Below are 19,941 nucleotides of genomic sequence, written 5' to 3'. Positions count from 1 at the left end.
ATATTAAAGTCTTAGTTTATAAAAACCATTAAAATATTAATGGTAATCAATTATACCTTTAAGTAAATAATAGTAAAATATTATTAAGAACTAAGTACTCATAAACAACAACAATAACTTTTATTAACCTACCTACATGGAAAGTAAAGTCTAAAAGCTTTCACTGCATCATTACTGAAATTAAAGCCAGTGCTGCACAATAGAAATTATATCTGCTATAAAAACAGCCATAGACTCACATAAACTTTCAATACATTACTGGACCTCCAAGAATGCGTAACAATTCATAAAGAAGTATTTTTTACGAGAGCTTTATATGCGCCCGCATGCGTTTACATTCAATATTATGCTTGCTCATAAAAACCACGCAATGCAAATGAAAAGAATTGCCTTTGTATGTCACAGGTTTTTATTGGACACTTATTTAACTGGTTACCCTAGATGTGATGGAATTAACCAGTGATTGACTTAACTATTTCTTTTTGTTTTTATTTATAGGTACAAGTATTGATTGATGCGTTTCTGCGGTAATTCAGTAAAATAGTACAAAAAATCCTATTTCATCAGATTTTATATGTATCTATAGGTAAGCTTAACATTTGAAATATCATCCATGTAATTTAAGAAATACATTTAACGGTTTATGATAAGTAAAATTATTTTAAAATAAATAATTTGTTATATAATAATTAAACCATTGCTCGTATGATAGTAGCCTGCTTTATTGTGCTTTTTGCCCACTTTTCCACCAATACACATACACAAGACACATACTAAATACAGTGAACAAAATTCCCAGGGTAAATAGTACATTGAACAACATGACCCAATAAAACCGCGTCAAATTAACGTCGCGATTCAACCTTTATGAACGCAAACATGATAGGTATTTCTCAAACAGCTCGCGAGCATTTTTCAGCGCGTTCCTCTATTCAATTGAAAGAGCAATTGATTTGATTGCGAGTGCATTGTGAGTTGTAAACAATTTATTCAAATGAACTCCGTCAATATTGACCGCCTGTAAACGATAGCGGTTTGAGAATATTTAGCAAATATTTGAAGCTGCAAGCACGAGCTACGTTCCTTATTAAATTCCGTTTTACACAGTCTATTTGATAGTTTGGACTTTGATAAACTTTAATATTTGTAGCGGAACAGACGGCGCTCGGAAGGCTGGTTGTTTCTTGATATTGTATATTTTGAATAGATAGTTTATGGATGAATCTATATTGTGTAGAGTTAATTAATAATTATTGTTCTGTTTAATAAACAATATTATATATTTTGAAAATTAGTTGGTTACTTATAAATCTATATTTTGTTTTAAGTTCCCGTCAACAATTCTAAATATACAAGGAAGACAAAACAATGTACTAGATTTATCCAACTGAACTCATTCAACTCACGTGTCTTTGACTCTGTAGAGAAGAGAATTCTGGAAGTTAAAGTACTTCGTTTAATTTGTAACTTTCATACGTACCTCCTGGACACTGAGAGAATCTAATTTGTAAAGAAGAGTTAGCTAATACTAGTTTTACATTATACTAGACACTTGCCACGGCTCGTCCGGTTTATTAAAAATAATAATTATTAAGATTACTGTTATTGACTTATGTATATGCAAAAGTATAGTTCAAATCAAATAAATGGCATTTGTCAAACCCTGCCAATTCTTTAATTTATAAACATAAAATATTCAGATAACATTTTAGAAAAATCAATACTAAGTAATAAGTATCCACCTTTGACAAAATGTTATACTAAAATCCAATAGTGTCTGTTCTCTCGACATGATATCCCACAGCGAATATTTAATATTCCTGTCAATAAAGCGAGTTGGAAATAAAATTATTCTCATTATCCATTTCAAATCCGAGCTCACGATGCAAGCTGGATTCAATAAAGTATAGAAGCAAGCCAAGCCCCGCACAATCCCTAACCTAAATACGTTATTACTAAAGACAACTACGTTTTGTTCCAGGCCTTAGCCCAAGAATACAGTTATTTAGAACAATGTACAAAGAAACGTGTCTACATATTACTTTGTACTCTAATTAGGGCGCGGTGGAAACAATGGGCTATTTTAAACTTTTATGAGAAATATTAAATACAGATTACATATTACAATGTTGATAACATTTTCTGAACCATTTGTTTAGAGTATCGTTAATTTATTGAATGTTTTCATTTCTTGGTACCATCGAAATAAATGTGAGCGAAAATATTACTATGCACTTCTTACAAAAGTTTAATTATGTTACTTCGATATCTTTAAAGGTACTGAATTGTGAACACTGATGTTATGGACTGGTCATGTCAAGCATGCCTTCTTTTTGTGACGTCAAATCTGGCTTATTGTGCCGGCTTACTAACACAATAGAATAGACATATGGAGATATGACGAACTAACTTTGCACTAAGTAGATACTTGTACTTCAATTGCATAATAAGATTGAATATCTTACTCGATTGAAAACACACCTACGGCCATTGTTTGAGATATTTGTCATACAAACTTAGAAATATATTTACAAAATAATATATATCTATATATGTTGAACATTGAATTAATCAATAAAAATATACATTTCAAAGTGTGTGCCATGTAACACAAAATACACTCCATTTTTATTTATATAAGTCAAAAAGAGTAATACTATGAAAAGATTATAATAATTCATACACTCATTCTATAGCACAGAAAAGTTGAACTATGATATAGTGACATTTCAGCTGAACGCCCTTTGCTATAGAGGGCACCTAAAACTTACTCCCAATTGTTATGAGACAGTAGACGATAAACAATTTCAAATGATCTTCAGACAATATCAATTTCGACTAGTGGTTCGCCAATCGCCACAAACAAAATATTAACAATGGCGAGATAAAGTTGGTATATACTATGTTTAAAACAATAAAAAGGCTCAAAATTCTCACACAGTGTAAACATTCCCTAAATTTGTATGCAAACCCATGCTTGTTAGCAGATGCAGAGCGCAAACACCGTAAATTGCATAATTAAATCGCAAAACTCGATTGCGAATCGATTGAATCGAGTAAATAGTGTCAGGGTAACTCGAACTAACCCGGAAATGCCGGTGTGTGGTCCCAACGATCGATGACACGATCGAGTTTCAAAATAACCTGCACTTGAGAACCGATTATCGATTTGTTGCAATCGGGGACGTGCATAAGTTGCAATTCGTTTACAGGATATCTTCATATTCAGAGTTGATAACGGATTAGCCCCTGCAGCTTGTGAGCAACTTTTGTGTTTTTATTTTAAAAGATACACTATCTTTCCAACCATCGCCGTTTCAGTCACTGCACTAAGCATTTCAATAAGATTTGTTCGATAAATTTCGCAAGAACTAATTTTTGAATTCGTTGAAAATTTTGTACGGTATAGATATTAGTCTAGTTTCTTATTATTTTAACATTGTTCCCACGAAACACCTTTCTTAAATATCAACCAGACACAATTTATTGTTATTCGTGGTCAAAGGTTAAAAAAATCGGAGACAATACAACATACCCATAGCTGATATATCTTATTAATGTCAACCGTTTAAAAAACGTTAAATACCAAATTATGTTTCTAAATGTCAAGCCCAATAATTTATTATTAATATTATTTTAGAAGAATATGAGATCACTGAACAATCAACCGAATCCTGTTATAAGATTTTGTTAATAGATACATACTTCATTATAATTCTTTTTGGGTGTGTATTATTTGTGAATAAATTCTTACAATATTTTTATAATGATGATGATGATTTCAATTATTTTCTCTTTCGATTCCTATCTCACTCCCTTCAATATTTATATTTCTTCAGAGACTTTGTTTTCCAAATCATTATCATCATCATCAGCCCATATTATACGTTTCCCACTGCTGGGACACGGGCCTCCTATGAGGGAACAGGCCATAATCCACCACGCTGGCCAAGTGCGGGTTGGCGGATGACACATGTCGTCGAACTTTTTAATTCTTCGACATGTCGGTTTCCTCACGATGTTTTCCTTCACCGTTCGAGTAGTGGTGATGTTACAACATGCGCAGATAAATTGAAAAATCAATTTATTTCCTGCGCGCTCGCCTGGTCTCGAACCTCGGACTTATCGATTCGAAGTCCGAGGTCTCACCACTGAGCCACCACTGCTATTTGATGTTTTCCAAATGTCTATCAAAATATCAAAACTAATTCAAATTAGTTTAGCGGTTCAGGTGTGACAAACACAAACAACAAACAAGTTTGTTAAACTTCAAATGTATAATATTAATCATTATATGAATTTAATGAACGAAAGGCGTTTTAAAATCATAATTTGCTATATATTTGTATATAATATAAGATAAAGTTAATCCATATTATAAACCATAATCAATATATCTAATTAATAATTATAAGTTACAATATATTAGCTATCCGTATCCACATGTTCCCATATTAACTAATATAATGTAATTACATTGCTTACAAAGCAATCTCTTGATAACATCTATAAATAACACTATTATTAATTACATGTAGTCTGTAACGATCATGAATTAACAGAAGATTACACTCTAATTTATCTAAGTTTCAATTAAGTAATTGAATTAGGGATTGTCGTAGATAAATTACATATGTATATATAACATGTCGTGTGTAATTTTTGTCGGGACTACCCGTAAACCCAACTCTCACTGAAACTTTCAAATAATAAAATGTAATCACAATTAGTGTTGCCCAAATTCAGTCTTGGTCTTGCAGTCTTGGTCTTGTTCTTGCGTTTTTGCAAGACCAAGACCAAGAACAAGACCGCGTATTTTTAGCAAGACCAAGACCAAGACTGACCGTGCAAGACTTGACCAAGAACAAGACATAGCAAGACTCTTGCGTCTTGCAGCTAGGACTTAGCGCTATTTCACTGAGTAGTTAGGTGTAACAGTTCGGTGTATAGGTAGGTACGCTTAGGAATACGACTAATACCTTAAACATAGCGATTAAAAAAATATCTATTAAAATCAAACTGAGTGCATGCATAGTTATGTTTTAACCATCGGCACTTTGATAATGCGGCATCAAAGGTTTTGTACTTACTTCTCAAAGAAAAACAATCGTTGCCGCCACGCCGAAATCATAACATTTGACACTATTTGATTGCCGCCATAGGGCGTAGGTATACTCATGCAAAATAATTTCGAATTTTTTTAAGAGTACCTACAGGTGTTCCAAAGAATAAATAAGTTTCAGAGTGCTTAGAATGAAAATGAATACATTATACTGATCACGCAAGTATCTTTACTATGGCTATGTTAATTCAAGCCCACAATGTTCCAATTCTAATACGTTTTTCTAAGATTTAAAGTAAACTTTAATAAATATTAATAGACTAATAGGTAATTGCAAGACTTGCAAGACTCTTGCTGCAAGACCAAGACCAAGACCAAGACTGGGAGCGCAAGACCAAGACCAAGACCAGGTGTATTGGCGCAAGACCAAGACCAAGACTGGCTAAGTCTCGTCTTGGTCTTGCATTTGGGCAACACTAATCACAATTTGTTGAATTGTTTCAAAATCCCCTCAAAATGATTGAGACAAATGAACGCACAAAACTTCTAAATGGAAAAACAAATTTGCTCCGTATTTAAACATAATCATCAGAACGATCCCTTGAACTTTTCATTCACATAATGATAGCATTCACGAAAGTTTTAACAGCCCTAACTTTAACGAGTTTTAAGATATCTCAATAAATTCAAATGGGAGCAATTTTTGATCACGTTATCCCGCATTTACCGAGATATTAAGCAAAGTAAAACTTGGAGCAACAATAAGAGAAGCAAACAAAGCCTGAAATCCTCTAGTTTCGCATAACAATAGCGACTACTACTCACGTATTTTCTATTAACCTTTTTTGAGGCAACTGTTGTTAAAATGGGTTTGTTGGACAATATTTGTTGTAAAAATATTGTAAGTTATTTTTAGGATTACCTACTAAATTTTAGGATTTACTTTTTAAATAAATACATACACAATTAATATATCATATTACTATTATAAAACTATTTTCCATAAAGTGTGAGGAGCCAAATTGATAGAGTTCTTGCAACCGTAAACAAAGTGTACTCCCGATAGAACAACAATACCCTGAATACACTTGTCTAGCTTACATGCTGCACCCAACTATGCTATCACGTTACATATTTATAAGAACCAAATTCCCATACAAATATTTTCCTTGAACCGAGCCTTCGCATACCGTACAATATGTAGAAGCTTTCAGCGTCGCTTGAGCGCTCTCTTCCAAACAATAGTTAATCTGATTCTGTGAAGACCTTAATGCAGTTTTGAACGTGTCCTATACAGCCTTCGTCTTGGCACAGTTTCGTTTATTCTTATAGTTATGACTTATGTATTTCATACATATTGTTTGTGTATTTTAGGTTCTGTTTTATTAAAATAAATATGTTGTTCTACATTTGCATAACCGTGTTTAAAATAGAAAGATTTTTAAAGAATCTCTTCTGTAACGAATTGGCATGGTTGAAAAATTTTCAATCTGTTAAATACCATTTTTAACAGTAACAGCAGTAACAACAAAAGGCCTCTTTCCCACTTTACGCAAATAAATTTCACTATAAATCGCAAAACTCTTGAAAAGCAAGCTCAACTCAACTCTACACACAACAGAATAATTAATGAATGTATCCTATTCTTATGGAGTGGGGAAAAATCCGAACGGACTTCTTGTTTGGAACATTTACCCGAGCAAACTTTCTCAATATTTCCTCAAAAGACCTTTTCAGTAATCCCTCTCAGCCGGCACGCTAAATTAGGCACAAAATACGACGTATAAATATTCTCGAAAATCAACTGCGCAAAATAATTTGTTCCCATGTTTACCATTTAGTCGGGCGATGTTTTATCTACTATCTCTTGGATATTTTAACGGAGCGTAACCCAGTGATAATTAAGCATACTTCATTTAGTCCGGGATCTACGATGTTCGGACGGCACTCCGTTTAAAAGCTCTCGTTCCATTTATAAAATTCACCCTTTCGACTTTCCTCTTTCAAAGACCACCAAGAATCGAGATTTTTTCCGGCCAGAATAGAACGATAGGGTTCAAAATCCGCTGAAGGGCTAGATTGTCTGTAGCTCGTGCCTTAAGTACTATCCACACGTGCAGGCTTTTTAAGGCGTGCTCGCCCTATATTGTGTTTAGAGTGACACGGTGCAATGTAGCATCGGCTTTATCTCGCTTATTGTGATGTTAGCTTTGTGAAAATTTTAGGCTAAAAGCTGTAACGAATTAGCCATGTTACAACGGGTTCAACTTCGTAAATATAATTGGATAGGCGGAGTACTTTTGCTAAATACTAAGCTGAATTTGACACTATATTATTTTTATGTACGGATAAAAGCCGCTTCGAAATGCAGATCACACTTTTTTTCGTATAGTCCGATATAATTTTAAGATAGGCGAACGTGCTTCGAACTGATTTCATTTTTTTATATTTCCTTGAATGGTTATTTTAAAAATTATTAGAAAATCGAATTAAGTAACTCGATTAAAATAGAAGATATGCTTATTTATAATACCTATAATATTAAAAACGCTTCGTTCTTTATGAGTCACTGCTGAGCAATTTAAAAGTTTTTGAGCTAATTTTCTGAGAATCAACCTTTCGATGTAATTTCCTTCTTTATTAAATAAACGGTTGCATTAGCAGATGAAAAAACTAATTACGTCCAAGCAATAATAATTTACATTAGCTTTAATAATAAATTATTGAAATCATACAAAAACATCAATTTATATACAGGACAAACTTGTTACTAAAATTAATTTCTTCAAATCGTCGTTATATCGGTTATAAGATAATCATCATCATCATCATCATCATCAGCCCATATACGTTCCCACTGCTGGGACACGGGCCTCCTATGAGGGTAATAAATAATTACAATAATAGTTGTTGTTGTTAATAGTTGTTTGACAATATTTTGTTCATAAATATCTAATATTAATATTGTAGAGACGCACAAAAATATACTAGACATTATTTTTATTAATTTATTTATTAGCAATAATTCTTATTAATCTAATTCTAAAATTATAATAATAGATGAAGTTTACATTTAACATAACTATTGAACCTCTAGACATTATGCTTAACAGATTCTAGGTTTGGTTTCTAACGTAATGCGATTACTGTTGCAAAGAAAGAAACTTTTGCTAATTTATGTTCTATTTTTGCGATGCTCAATTTCTATTAAAACTAACTACTTAAATACGAAAGAGATACATATTATATTGCCTGAATATACATGCAAATAAACTATTATCAAGAACTATATACTCCATCACTCTCAGTTTCACGAAACAATCATATTTTCACCTGACCTGCTACAAAAACGTAAGATGGTAGCATGCATTTCAATCCATAAAATTTAAATATAATAAAACCTCCAACATATTCGCTAGATTTCACATTTCGTGGCATCCAAACATCACAAGCGGTAATTATATTAATTAATCTTTCTCATAGATAAACGGGTTATATGATAGTCTCTGAGATCCATCTTATGTGGCGCGTCAGATTAATTATGGCTATGAAGATTGTACAGGCGTCCTGTTAGGTTATCTTGATGGAATTCCAGCCCATTGCTTATGTGAGCTATTATGTATGTGAGTTGTGGCGAATGTGTGCAAATGAGCCCGTAATAATTATAATATGACTGAATCAGGTAATAACACTTTGAACTATTTGTATACTCAGTAATGAAATTCGTGTGCGGTATAACTCGTCTGCATGTATTATCATATATATCGTCAGGTCATTTATACATATACGATCCTTAATTTGCCGAATTCTTATAGTCTCTTAAATAAAATAACACGCTTTTTATTATTAAACAATACGTAGTAAAAGTCATCGTAATAGCATGAAAGGTTTGATTACATTTTCATGGAAGCAACAAATTGCACAGCACAATTTAAATAATAGGATAAAACTTGGACCTTTTCATATGAATTTCATCTTATATAAGGCAAAAAGAGGCTGCCCTCTTTTTCGTCGAATTAAGCGCAATGTCATTTCGTGCTGCGATATATGTCGACCTTTCAAGGGAAGCTGCAGGCTGTCGCTTCTAGGAAAATTAATATCTACAATACGATATATTACTAACTCAAAGACTTCGTAACAGTCATACAATCCATTGTATGCCCTATTTAATATATACTAGAGATAAAAGTCAATCGTAACAAAGAGATGAAGTCTCTTTTAAACTCAAAACAAGAGCTCTACATCGTTATTTGTCCCAGCTTAATATGTCCATTACAACGCCTCAAAAGGCAAACGTGAAGTAACAGTCCATTACGACCTATGGACAAAAGCTCTTTTAATGAGTGACTCTGAAGCACAATTCCGTGGATTCAATGCGTTTTTACGTTCTTACAAGCTTTTTCCATAAAGCTTCGTATAAGCGTCGTATGAAGCATGGCCAATGTTACTTTTAATGCTCGGCAGTTTCAAATTTGATGCTCGAAATTTTTAAGACGCTTTTGTTGCGTTGCAATCGGTTTTTATAGTTTTGGACAATGTATGTTTGGTAAATATTTCACAACTCTTCTCTGTGGTCCTTATATTGAATTTCTACAGGAATATCTGTTTTGTTTGTAATTGATTATTTTGTTAAAAAGTTTACATCAGAAGAGAAAAAATGCAATTGCATTTACTTAGATATTATGGTAACATTAAATGAAAGTAAAACAAACTGAGTCATAAAATTGAACCACTATGATAATTCTATTTGTAATTCCAATACGATACGATAATTATATTATAGCTTTAAATATTATATAATAGCTAAATAATACTTTCAATAAAAAAACCATAACACAACTTCTATATATTATTCATGCCGTTAGGCAAACATACCAATTTGCAAATGTTCACTCAAATAAAAACCTACAAACATCACGCGCTTCGAAGAAAATAGATCATATCACAGGGCATTTAATAAGATAAAACAATAAACAAGTCTACATGATAAGAACATGGCTACGTGATTTCTAACATGCTGTACGTTCATAAAAAATGTCATATTATGCTAATTATTGCTTCCCACGCCGTTATATTATTATACATATTACATATATATGTTTGCGGATACAGAGAACTCAAATAAATAGGAAGAGGAATATAATATTGTTTGTAACTAGACGCTAAACAAATCAGCAGAAAATTACTCGGAACAGTTGATTGAAATACTGTCGTATAGGATAATTCTAAACAACTACCTATATCAATAAACCGCTTCTGCATTATCAATTAGAAATGTTTAACTTTTATATAATACTAGGTTTCTGCCCGTGGCTTCGCCCGCGCAGTCAAAGAAAAAACCCGCATAGTTCCCGTTCCCGTGGGATTTCCGGGATTGCGTCACTTTCCTAGGATAAAAAGTAGCCTATGTCCTTTCTCTGGTATCAAAATATCTCCATATCAAATTTCATGAAAATTGCTAGTTTAGGCGTGATTGAGTAACAGACAGAGTTACTTTCGCATTTATAATATTATGTATTAGTATGGATTACGATGAATAATTTTTACAACTGTTTTTGTTAGTTAACTTAGTTGAAAGATATAGGTTCCTGTCATTACATTTCATGCTGTAGTTCCAGGAACTACATTTAGTTTTTCAAATATTTGCGTAGGTACGTCAAAGGCTAGTTTTTTTTTTTTTATTCTGGGACATACGATTGCTCGTATCATTTACAGGAAATTTTTAACAAGATTTAGCGTACGACAAAAATTAAAGAGTCGATGCTAATTAGGGCATAGGCAGTATTTTTAACTCTTACTCCACTTTAATTTGTTTTCTGTTACAATTATTACCAAAATTTCTATTTGCAATCGACCACAGATCACAGAAACTAAAGACAAACATGACAAACGTTTCGTACCATTAAGTAAGCGATATTTTAATATAAATCGACCCTTTTATGACCACGAAGCTAATTTATGACAGACATTTCTTTATTTCAGCGCGTAGAGCAATCAAAATAATGTCCTGAAGGTCAATTTCTTTAATCAGAGGCGTCATCGTAAAAGTTGACGATGATGAATGTTAAAATTAATGGAGAAACTTTACGACCGTCGAAAATAATAAAAGCTTTTGGGAAGATGGTTTCGAGAAATACTGATTGCGCAAAAATTATCAGCTTATTATCTTACTGGTTCGTGTATTAAATGGAGTTCAGGCTTGAGTATTTGCCATACATTTTCTACATGATCATTAACATAGCTTTTATTATACACGCGTAGAGCATTGTGTGGGAAACGTAAGAGCGTCGTTTAAAAAGATTGCTTGCCTGAGTTTCTGCTACGATTGTGTAAATATGCAAATACATTAAATTGAAACCAACGAAGTATTACTTACGATGGGTTTCAATGGTATAAAAGGGAAGACAGTTAATACATTTAATTAGTTACAATATTATCAATATTTTGGTATAATGCTTTGCGTGGTAACTGTTATCGTGTATTACCTACATAGGTACCTATATCTATTAACAAATTAACAATTTAAACAGCTATTATGTTCTAATTAATTAAGTATCTATGGCATTGAATACATCCAAACATCTTCAATGTTTATTTCATGTAATCTAATGTCGCATTAAGGAAGCTTTTTTTAGCGCATCCAGAATTCAAGAAAAGCCTCGAAAATTCCATTTCCTTTCCATTGGGTATAATAAAAATGTACCGCGGTAGGCGCAGTGTCCTACTACCTAGGTACGTAATAAATATAAGAGGTGTATTATTTCGCGTCTTACGAGAATTGTTACGTTTTCATATGATTACATGTAAGGTAAACGCAGGTATTAACGACCCCTCTAAGGCAATTTCAAAATCAACCATATTTTTTAAGTATACTGGTTCTTCTAAAGATTTATAATTTCATTTTATATGCTAGTGTTATGTATAAAAAATGTATTTATTGAAGCAAATACATTCTAATAAAGGATTATCTTGTAAAAAATAATTTACAATGTGACTTAGTCGATTGTTGCTATTACCGACCCATAAAAACGGCTGTGAAGCTATTAACGATTTTTATGCAGCTATTCCCGATCGTATGTGAGAGGAAGCCTTTTTACAGCAATGGAATGTATAGAAGCTAGTGATGATGATGATTACCGATCTTAATAAAATGAAATAAAAATGCAAATATATTCGTATTTTTTAATTGTGGTTATTTTTAATAAAACAAATGAGTACTATTTAGTAATGAACTAAATAATTATAAACTTTTAAATTAATCAACATAATACTATTAATATATGTACATATATTAAATTAAGGATTTCAAACTCTAGGATATTTCGTTATGCTATTTGATTGATTGCTTCGGCGAGTTGTGTTTTACTGAATACTTTTCGCCGCTTTCGTGGCTCCATATTTCTGGAAAAAATATACCTAATTATATGTTTTATGTTAATTTAACCTAAAAACCTAAAAATATATTTTTTTTTAATTTTTTAAATTTAACCTAAAATATAATTTTTAATAGGCACCTATTATGTCATAAAAGTAATAAAAATATATTTGCACGCTCAATTACGAGCAGAATGTTTAAGGATCAATGTTATCTGTATATACAAACATCTTTATTCTACATTCTGCAAATAAAGCAATTTGAATTTGAATTTGTAGATGAGAAACTAAACAATCTATATTCGATCGGTAATAGCTTCCTATAGTTGCTATTGCCGACCCACATGGGTCGGTATTAAAGTATGTAAGTATAAACCTAAATTGTATTACCGACCCATAAAAAAATGGTTATTTTAATTCATTTGATCATCAGACTATAAAATAGATTATAATTGATTAATGTCATACAAAATATGAACAAATGCATATTGTTTAAACAAAAAAAACAATGATTTACTTCTGTAACTATTCGATAGGGATCCTCGAAAGTATCATAACTTTGTATAAATTGACAACGCTAAAAGACACAACACTAGACAAAAAAGTTTAGTCGCTAATAGATTTTTATGAAGACTCATAGCTTAGATTTAAACTGGTCCATAAAACCACTTGTGTTAGTGTGATATAATAACATAAAAGAAAATAAAACAAAAAGTTACGTTGCTGCCATTGCCGACTTACGGGTCGTTGATACCTGCCGCGGCTTAAACTGGTGAAGCTAACACCGTCCCATTTTAATTTTAAGTTTTATCGTTTCAAATTACTTTTTATTAATAAAATGTTGTAAGAAATGAAAAGTTGACACTTAAATGCATTGACATTTAGTAATATAAATTAAAGTATAGATGTCATTTGTTTGTAAATGTCTTAAAAAGATACTCACAGTACTTACCCGAAGGAACAACGGAACAGTACGACAAGTCCTGCTTCCACGCTACCCCGCAGCAACTTACGCATTTTAACTCTTTTTTGCTCAGTTACTCACTCTAACGTTAAAGTATACGATGCTCAAGTAATACATTCGTGTATAACTTTGCCTACCTATAGCTAGAATAGTTCTGGAAACGTTTAAATTTCGAATTACTTTTATAGGTCGGTAATACCTTCAGATTTTCGATGGGTCGTTGATAGCTGCGTTTACCCTAAACGGCTTCCGCTCGCAGAGAAATGTTTTATTTTCTACAGGCGAGTTAAATCATAGTATTTATACTATGGCTAAATGAAGTAGGTAGTCAGTTTGCTAATTGTATTTATAGAATAGGTAGGTAGGTACCATCTATAGCTCTTCCTACCCATTAATCATTAGACTTGATGTTAATAAATAAAACATTTAACTTGGTAGATATCTGCCTCAATTAAATATACCTAGGTACTAAGGTATCTATAATATAAAAATGAATCGCAAAATGTGTTGGTAAGCGCATAGCTCGAGAACAGCTGAACCGATTTCTTTAATTCTTTTTTTATTATATTTCTTGAAGTACGAGGATGGATCTTATGTAGAGAAAACGTGAATATGTAACTCGGGCGAAGCCGGGGCGGACCGCTAGTATTTTATAAAAAGCTCATTGGACAGGTGTTAATAATATACCTAGCACGTACCTAGAATATATAGGTATAAAATTGAACGGGGTAAAACTAGGTAGGTATAAGGTAGGATAGAAACAATTTTGCTTAATACGAATATAAGGCGACATCCTAAATTCAAACTTAATAAAGACATCATCCCTACTCAAACAAGAAAAAATACGTATCCTAAGAAAATACATAATATTCCATATCACAGTTCCCAATACATACATTCAATAATGCACTCTATTTCAAGCATATAGAGTCTAAATACAAGATCACACGGTGACAATATTTGCACGATGTCTCATAATCACATGGATGCTTTCCAAAAATGGTTTGCAAAAATGGCCGGACGATCGCAATGTGTCATTCCATCTGCATTCCCCATTCCGTAAACAATGTTCTTACAAAAAGATTATGAAGAAATTAATCTCCGCGTAACTACCGTGAACATTTATCATTTAAAAAGTCGAATTTTATTAGTGGATTGTAATTTGTTTAAAATTCAGATGAAGATTTTAAGTGTTATATTTTTTATTGAGGAATATTGCTTGAAATTTTCTTAATTGCCATTAAATTAATTAAATGGATTTTACTTCTTTTTTTTTTCTTGAGTGTTTTTGTGCCAATTGATTAATTAAAATAGCAATAATAAAATAGACCATAATATAAAACTAAATTCGCATACCTATAGGTATTAAATTTAACATTAATCGAACTATTATTATTAACGTCAATCTCGTGCATTATTAAGGTCACTTACATCCGAGATAACAATAAGAATGCTTCGTTTTAAAACATGACCTATCTCAGCTATACCAATAAACCCACTAAATTATATTTAAATTTGGGTTTTATAGCTTCCTTTTTTGTTTACTATGGTCACGCATTGCATTGACTACCCGCATTACTGGTTATAAAATAAAGTAAACAACAGCAAATCTTTAACTAAGAATACCAATACTTTAATCGAAGCAAAAATAGTCTAAAAATGTTATATAGATATAACAACTACGCTATATTAAATCACAAAACGGACTCTTGAGTAACATTTTTGTTTGTCAATAAAATTATGAATGAACTTCCGAATATTATCTAACAAATTAAGATTCACATTGATATTCGATAACTCTTTGTTTGATATTCGAGGAAGTTGAGGTATCTGACCCAACAGCTAGTTCCACAACAATCGATTACGATGTAATTGTATTGATTCAAGTTTTCGTGAACGCAAGGTGCGCTCGAGTCGTTGCATTCTTGAGAGACGGGAGAGGGTGTAAGCCTGCATTCTTTTCCTTACCTTCCCTCGGGACACTCAACACAGAAGTCACCTAACACATATCCGTTTGTCACCTCGTCAAACTGTTTTTAAACACACACGTTAATTAAGCTTTTGTTTAACATCACTTCCTAATTGTCGCGTGGGTACCAAAATACACAACCGAATAACCGGCGTATAACAAGCAAACTGGATTCATTCGGACCGACCGTCCGGCGCGGAATGCTTTTGTTTTGTCTCTTTTCCACACGCGGGAATCGTATAGCCGTCTCGTTTTAGGAAAGAAAGGCGCCAATGCACAGCGCGGGCGCCGACTTCTTCCTTCGGGATGGTTGGAACAAAACAAAAGCTCTTTTAAAACAAGTTGTTGGTAATGGGCCTTTGAGCCCTCAGGTGTCTGTGGTGTAATGGACAGTGTGACTTAAACGTTTTAAAGACGAGCCTGTTGCTAAGTGCTAATGAATTATGAAGATATTGAATTGCACCTAATCTTTTATGTTATTATGTCTTTACAATCACAAAACAAGTTTGACATCTTCACATTAAAAACATTTGAATTTATTGAAATCCATTTGATTCAAGTTCATATTATCATAAAATAATCCCGCTGCAATACTAAACCTAGGTATACCTACCACGTTGAATGTTTATAACTCCATTAATTTTAATTTAAAATATTTAACTACAATGTAAGAAATTATATTTTCATATACATATCTACCTACCTACCTACCGCGACCCAGAACTTAGAAGTGAAATACAAGAAAATATCTTAATGCATCCTTTAGAATAAATACTGTAATTATACAACAAGCTTAAAAAGTTGCGCGTTCAGAGAAATGAAAAGCAGCGGAAATATTTTTTAAATTTTAAACAATGATGATGAAGCAACAATCGTAAAAAGAGATTCATAATAATTCTCGAGAAGTCACGGATGAAATTTTTGTTTCTGAGTAATATTCCAGCAAAACTGCCGCAAAATGAATAAAAAATATGTACTTTTGGAAACAATACAGAACAGCGCATTATTATAAGCAATTCAACACAATGTTTTTGAATTATATAACTTTAATTAAACTAAGTACATTAAGGTAAAATTTCATTAAATAATACGAGTGAAACATTCATACAATGATACATTTTCGAATATTTATAAAAGGGAAATAATATTGAAAGCCAGCTTTTATAAAGCACATTGTACCTATTGTATTTTATTTATTACCTGTTTTCATTCATCATTTATTACAATTTCCTGGCAACATAATTGCAATTGCTATATACCTACGCAGGTAGGTATACCCACTTACAATGTATCCAAAATATTTTGAATCTTATTCAATATAGGTGATTGCTAATTTTAACATTTAAACAATCTTCCAATAATTCATAATATAATCTTTAACATTACTAGTACACGATACCAATTGTGATCTAGTTCATACTAGGCATGGATACGAATTCCAAATATTTTAAAATAGAAAACCATATTCTAGCCTCGAAATATGTAACACAATTACCTACCTACCTAATACTTAATAATACTTTTTATAGCTTCTCTTTAGTCTAAACTAAATATTATCTTTTGCACACCAAGAAGTAGGAATATATGAATTATTCATACATAAATAATTTTATCTTAGTTAATATTTTCCCAAGCATCATAAAATACGATAAGCATAGTTCAGATGCAATCAGCAACTTTAATATACTTATGGTTATAAAACCATTGCTGTAAAAACTGCAGGAGCCATTCATTAAACGAGTACAAACATTCCTGAGGTAATAAATTCATAAAATATCTATTAAACTTGGCTATTATTTTTCAATAGTTTCCTCAGTAAGTTTTTGCCTCTGTGATGTACGAGAGTGACAAATACAGTCGAGCTGAAAAGTGTTTAAGGTTGATTTTTAAAAATTCTCTGCTTGTAAAAATATTTGAATATCCTCCTTTTTAAGAATTAGTAGTAGAATGTACCTTCTCGATTTTCTCGATATCATCTTTTTATGTCTTGATTCTGCTTACATGATACATATCCATGCAAGTGCACAACTTGGAAATAATATTATGATAAACAAAACAGAATATCAAAGAACCACCACATGAAAGAAGTTGAACTAAATACATATTTATTAAACTTTTCGCGGTCAGCAACTGAACTTCGGAAGCAACTTCATTTACACACAACTTTTATAGTGTTACAGTTATAATCAGTTTTCTTATATAGTGTTATGAAACTAATATCACGACACATCGGCCATGATCAAAAGAATCAAAAGATATCTATCCTAAAGCTAAAAGCACCGCAAACCTACGTTGGTTTTCCTGATAGTGTTTTTGTTAGTCATTAGCAACGTCTGAATTGTTAATGACTTTCTCTGGGACGAAAGTCAATCACGTCCTTTTTTATATTTATTAGACTAACTGATCCTGGTAATGTGTGCCCTCAAAAAAATAACGGCTTCCCCGGCTTTTTGAAATATTTACCACTGATGCTCTGCCGTCACCGTTAGCACCTTTGATTAGCGTTTTAAACGAAACAAAGAAGCATTATAATTTTGTTATAGGTACTTAAATTTCAAGTGAAGAAACAAATATAATAAGTAATTATGTTTTCGTTGTGACTGTACAACTTGTAAACGTTGGGAACGGAAGGACATACCACGACTTCAGATGTCGACTTCAATCCCTTTACATTAATTATGTTAAGCCTTTAGCAACTGAGTGACACTGATATACCACTCTGATTGCAGATAAGCGTGGCACTTAAGTCGTATGGGCCATTATTGTTAATGCTGTTCGAAATCTAACCACCAATATTTCACTAAGTTTGATATATTGAAGTTAGGAATTGAATAGGCGTTCCTATAAAGAAATTGCTGAAATAATGCAGTATGTTATTCTTGCTAAAAATAAATATGGATATTTCAGAACGAGGTTTAATAATTATAATCGTAAAGAAAAAAAGTCTCTCCCTCCAAATTTTCCGGGCCTAGTGATTAACCTACGCTAAAAAATTATTGTTAACAACAGATAGGTAGATATAAGATATCTAAAAGTGCCCATTACTTTAGAGTTTAAATAAACTCGATAGAAAATAGTTAATGTCGCAGTGTTTACTGCAGTTATTATACAATAAGTGTAAACATTAAAAACTGAGACTCGTTCATAGCGACAATTCGAATGATAATTGAATTAAATTGTTCGTGGGAAAGTAGAAAATTTTATAGTCTAACTCGCGGCCACATTATAATACACATAAGTAAGTATCTAATAAACAAATATGTATAACAATTTAAATTCCCGCTTCTTTATATTCTGGTTAACTAGGTATATAGCCATCAATAGTTGGACATTTTCCCTTGTTCTAACTTGCGAGCGTTCAGGAAGACTCACAATAATAAATTTACAAAACAGCAAAATATATGAAAATTGTTTATCAAATTATTTTTCCCACTTCTTTAATTCATTAGGTACTTCTCTTGACTTAAACTTGCTTCATTGTAAACAAAGCCTTATTTTAAGCTCATGGGTTGCTACCACAAAACGTTATCTGTAAGAATAAACAATACATATTTACATAGCTGCTTATAGAATCTAATTTATCAGTATGTAACCGTGTTCCCTGTGATCGTTTTATGTTTGTTATGTAAACCTTTCCTTATGTCACATCACATTATTAAATAAGGAGATTACAAAAACGTTAAAACAAACTTGAACCAAAGGGCGTTGAACTTTCAGTTCATACCTAGTTTCTTTTATATAATATTTTTGGCGGGTTGTTATTTAATTATTCATTCATATTAATAACAGACATTTATAGATTATCCCAGATTAAGCAAAAAATTTTTTTTTTTCACTCTCTAGAATTCATAAGAAAGCTCCAAATAGATCTGACTGAAAGCTTGATAACATCGAAACAAGATATTTTTGGGGTATGTACTATGTACCTAACTCATAATTCTTAAGACTTGTTATTTTGTAACTTAAGGCCTATTTCTCTTTCTGTATTTCAATTAAAGCAATTTTGCGCAAGTCAATCAATCAAGAATGTAAAAAGGGGAACCTTCGAGTGAAGTTGCGACGCTAAAGTGGCAACATTAACTCTGACGCCGAAATAGCACTTAGGGTAATATTTCTAATTATCTTCAAAGAAATTATTAATGTTTACTGTTTGTAACGGGGTTTGTTTGCTTACGAGCCTTTGTTAATTTTTAAATTCTGTAATAACCCTTTTAACAGAAGTTATTACTTATTAGCGCAAAGGGAATTATGTATATTTTCCTTTCGTATACAATATAGAATTACACTGATTCATTAGGTACATAATATATTTCTAACTAGCGGTCCGCCCCGGCTTCGCCCGTGGCACATATTTCGCAATAAAAGGTAGCCTATGTTCTTTCTCAGGGTCTAAAGATTGTCTGTGCCAAATTTCATCAAAATCAAACCAGTAGTTAATGAGCCTATTCATTACAATCAAACAAACAAACAAAGTTTACCTCTTTATAATATTAGTGTAGATGAGATTGTTCGCAAAAATTACACAAAGGTAACGTTTAAATTAACGATATAACTACAAAATGAAACAACAAA

General features: G+C 32.0%; 1 protein-coding gene across 1 annotated transcript in view; it reads right to left on the bottom strand.

Moving 5' to 3' along the window:
- LOC123697306 (interference hedgehog) overlaps positions 1–15,516 on the bottom strand; it is a 51,382-nt gene extending 35,866 nt beyond the window's left edge. The window contains exon 1 of the mRNA XM_045643775.1: positions 15,369–15,516. The gene's annotated coding sequence lies outside the window, so the exon portion shown is untranslated. The remainder of the gene's footprint in view (positions 1–15,368) is intronic.
- Positions 15,517–19,941: the final 4,425 nt, after the last annotated feature.

This window comes from Colias croceus, chromosome 14, assembly GCF_905220415.1.
Source record: "Colias croceus chromosome 14, ilColCroc2.1".
In the NCBI taxonomy this organism is placed as follows: Eukaryota; Metazoa; Arthropoda; class Insecta; order Lepidoptera; family Pieridae; genus Colias; species Colias croceus.
Note: the sequence above shows the minus strand (reverse complement) of the source record. Positions and strands in the feature narration are given on the sequence as shown.